This window comes from Austrofundulus limnaeus, unplaced genomic scaffold (assembly GCF_001266775.1).
Source record: "Austrofundulus limnaeus strain Quisiro unplaced genomic scaffold, Austrofundulus_limnaeus-1.0 Scaffold12, whole genome shotgun sequence".
NCBI lineage: Eukaryota > Metazoa > Chordata > Actinopteri > Cyprinodontiformes > Rivulidae > Austrofundulus > Austrofundulus limnaeus.
Window position 1 is genome coordinate 2989668 of NW_013952414.1, and position 4356 is coordinate 2994023.

The following is a 4356-nucleotide window of genomic DNA, read 5'->3' on the forward strand; positions in this document are numbered from 1 at the left end:
TTTTTTTTTTACTATTTATCTGCATATTTCTGCATTTTCAGCTGTTCTCCACCCATTGAAGCTCTTGTTTTCACAGTTTGTTTGTTTTCTTCAGCAAATTTCAGCAATCATTCAGCTAATTTTGGGTTCCACCTCAACAGTTAAAATTCAGCAAGCACTTTATATAAGCATAGCTTCTTCAGCAGCTTTCAGCTAAATTATTCAGCAATAAGCATTCACAACACATTTTTGCAGGAAATGCAATTCTTCTAGATCTTTTTGTCCAATTGCTACATTTTTTTGCCATACAGCATGAGAACTGCAAGCGTCAGTGACTCTTTGTGACTCTTAACTCATATGAAGTGATTTGATGAGTGAAGAAACATTTTTTTCCTCTGCAGCAGGTTTATTCAAGTGACATGCTGTATTACTTATGACTATTTTTTTATTCATTTAAAAAGTGTTTTGATTTCACCACAAGCCCGAGTGTTTTACCATATGAGGCAAGGAGCTCATAAAGTGATCATCATGTTTTATTCCTTTCTTTCTTAAGCCGTTGGTTTCAGCAGGTCTGACACCAAACTAAACACATTAATCATTCACCATAAAAAGAGGCGCTGTTTTTCTAGGTTCTTTAGAAGATTACATTGGAACTTTAAATCCAGTTCAGCTAGAATGTGATATTTCTAAACACTCGTGCTTGTTTATTACATTTGTTATAACCGTGTCTTTTAGTGGTGTGCCAGCTAATAATCTACTAAGAAAAATACCTTGCAGAAACAAACTTAGTGATTTATAAGAGGCTCAATGTGCACTGGCATAATGTAAACCTCTGTGTTTTTAAACTGATTTTTTTGCACGCCAACTTGCTCATAAATCTCAGTCAATCACTTAAAGCTGTTTTCTGTATCCTTTAACCATTCAGACAGGAACAGGAAATGAAGAATGAGGAATTAAATGGTGCTTTTTTGATTTCCTGCTCAGAACAAAATGAGCTAAAAACATTAAAAGTGTTATTGTTTACTTTAACAGYGACTTCTAACTGAATGGTCAATCACTTCCTCAAACTTGTCAAACACAAATTTCATTGACTTTGTAATGAATTGAGCCTAATTTAAATACAGTGTTTGAATGCTAAGGTAGATTAGCACATGTTAATTGATGTTAATGAATTTCCTCACTGCGGGACAATAAAGGCTATTTCTATTCTATTAAAGACTGAATTTGCTAACAAAGACATCATGAAAGGAGGGGCCAGGAAGTACCACTGTGTGCATCTGGTTTCAAAGGTTGTTTTTGAATCCAAGTTGCAGACAGAACCCACGAGGAACTCGATGAATCATGATTTTAAGATGTTTTAATAAAAAAGAAATCAATCACAACCACTGCAGAAACATTCACAGGTCTCAAGGCAAAACTCTATCAACACAAAGATACAGTCTACTCTACAGAGACACTAATGAACTGAAATGACAAACACCTGTGAGGAGGACAAGCAGGAGTGAGAGGAGCTGCAGGAACAGAGGAGCAGGTAACAGCATGAACACTAAATGGAAAATAATGAAAAAAAACACAAACCCTTGCAACAAATAGAAGAATTGATGTGAAAGAATAAGGTTGAAAATAATTTTTATATGTAATCAATCAAAATATATCACATACTGTTATGTATTGCACAAAGGCACACTAACTGCTACTACATATCTTTTATTTAAACCACCTCTACCTCGATATTCATCTGGATTCTACCTCACTCTATTTCTACTTTGTTTTATTTTATGTTATTACTATATTTTTATTCTGATTTGTTTTTATATGCCTAAGATACTTTGTTTGATTTTAGTATTTTGAACCCTACATTGCTTTATAGTTTGTCAAGCTGTTTATGTTGTGTGCTAATATGCATCGTAATTTTGTTCTACAGTGCATCCCTGATGTTATGTTGAATGAAAGAATCTGAATCTGAAAAACAAACATTGCATATAAATTCCCACTTGAAACTTTGATTTTAAAATAGTGGCTAGTGGGAATAAAAATACAATAACCTACAATTTTGGTTTGTTGAAAAAAAACCCATTTGGTTTCAACTTTTTTCTGCCTTATTTGTATTCTTCCTGTCATAAGATCATAAAGCCAGCTGGAGACTCTTCTCATGCATATTCAAGCATGTGTAGAGTAGACTCACTCTCACTCCCTGTAAAAGGCATTTTGCCTTTGAGCTAAAAAATCTCAGACTAAAGCGCTGATCGTCAGCCAAGCAGCACAGTTACAAAGTGGAGGTCTAAAGCCCTTTTTCTTTAAATCTTTAAAACTTCGTTTACATTTTTTTCCATTGCAGTCGCTGCAGAACAGGAAAGCCTTCTCTTACCCTTTCTCTGCCCATACAGTCTGACACTTGTGTACTAAAGGAAATTGTGTTCTTAATTGGATTATTGGGGGTTGTTTTATGATCGCTCCACCACCCATACAGCTTCAAATGAAGAATCTTGAGCCACATTTCCACAATGTGAAAATCATTTGTACTGAGGGATGAAAGCAGGTGAACCTGTCAGACATCTCTGCTGGCCGTCACTTCCAACGTGCTACTTTGCCAAGTTTTACAGACACAATAGTCTTCAAGTGTACTCTGGGATTACTGGAATTTGCACCTGTTTGAGACCTAACTCCTTCAGGCTTCCCTTTTGACAGCTGTCCCTTTTTTTGTGACACTAATAATGGTTAAACACTCAGGAGCCATCTCTAAAATTGTGATTTTTGCGCATTTAAAGCAAAGCTAAAACAGAAGCAGTGGGTGAAAGGAGGGGTTTGATAGTTAAAAGGTGCTGGAGCTCAGCGAGTGGATGTTCCGTGCTCTTGTACCTATTCTAAATGATTGCTTGCACTGTGTGGCCCTCCATTGAGTCGTAAACATCCCAGCGGTTAAGCCATTCATGTCGCTGATTTTCATCTAGTGAGAAGAAACAGAGTCCAGGGCACAGATTAAAAGGCTTCTCTTCCCACCCGCGTGCAAATCCTAAATCACACGAAGCCTCAGCACTTTCCTCCTGACCCGGAGCCCAACAAACACCCTGTTAAACACCACAGCAGCATCCCTGTGTTTCATCTCCCTGGGCCACAGAAAACATATTCTACTTAAATACCGTGTGTTAAGTTTGCCATGTGGACACCAGGCTCGGGTTTTACTTATTAAACATGTGTAGTCTTGTGCAACCATTTCCATTGTTTCACGGCATCAGTCTACGCCTGATCTGATTGGTTCTCTTTACATGCGACTAACAAATCAAAATTTGACCCTTTATTATGGCTTGGAGAGAGTTAAAACTTTAAACAAAACAATTGAACATGGTATCTACCTGCTGCAAATTCTAAATCATCCTCTCCAAAAGCTGCATGCTTTATTTTTTGCATGCAATGTTTTCAAGATTTGACCAAAACTTTGATATTTTTGTCGTTTTTCAAAAACAGATCATATTTTAGTCTAAAACTCTGAAATTAACAAAAGATAATGTGCATTTATTCAGCATTTTAAAGTAACTAAGTACAAATACCTTGTTACTGTACTTAAGTACAAATTTTGGCTATCTGTACTTGAGAAATTATTTTTCAGCGTACTTTTTACTTTTACTCATTACATTTTTACACAGTTATCTGTACTTTCTACTCACTACATTTTTAAAAAAAGGTAAGAAGTAGAAAGTCGTTACTCCTATTTTATTCCGAATTGTTAATACTTAAAGAAAAACTATCCTGATAAATTGTGTCTCCTGGATAGAGTGAATTTAATTGTGGTTGGATGAGAAGTAAAAATAAATACCAGTCTGACACGCTATTAGCTTGTACACAACCCATCATAGCTGCACACCGTTAGAAAAAAATATTATTTGGAGAAGTCGCCTCCCAATAAATGTCATTTTGGAAAATATAACTGCTCACTTTTACTCAGTATTTTTACTTTTAATGCTTAGATTTTGTGTCAGAAATTCACTTTTGATACTTAAGTACAAAAAGTATCAGATACTTTAAGACTTTTACTCAAGTAATATTCCTAAAGGAGACTTTAACTTTTACCAAAGTAATTTTTAGTAAGATACTTGTACTTTTACTCAAGTAATATTCCTAAAGGAGACTTTAACTTTTACCAAAGTAATTTTTAGTAAGATACTTGTACTTTTACTCAAGTAATATTCCTAAAGGAGACTTTAACTTTTACCAAAGTAATTTTTAGTAAGATACTTGTACTTTTACTCAAGTAATATTCCTAAAGGAGACTTTAACTTTTACCAAAGTAATTTTTAGTAAGATGCTTGTACTTTTAGTCAAGTAATATTCCTAAAGGAGACTTTAACTTTTACCAAAGTAATTTTTAGTAAGATGCTT

General features: G+C 34.9%; 1 protein-coding gene across 3 annotated transcripts in view; it reads left to right on the top strand.

The window, feature by feature from the left end:
- Positions 1-1415: 1415 nt before the first annotated feature.
- Positions 1416-4356, top strand: part of sulf1 (sulfatase 1) — a 48819-nt gene continuing 45878 nt past the window's right edge. Inside the window, exon 1 of one of the 3 annotated variants that reach the window (XM_014002301.1) lies at positions 1416-1510. The gene's annotated coding sequence lies outside the window, so the exon portion shown is untranslated. The remainder of the gene's footprint in view (positions 1511-4356) is intronic. The other 2 variants (XM_014002302.1, XM_014002300.1) reach the window with 2 other exon arrangements.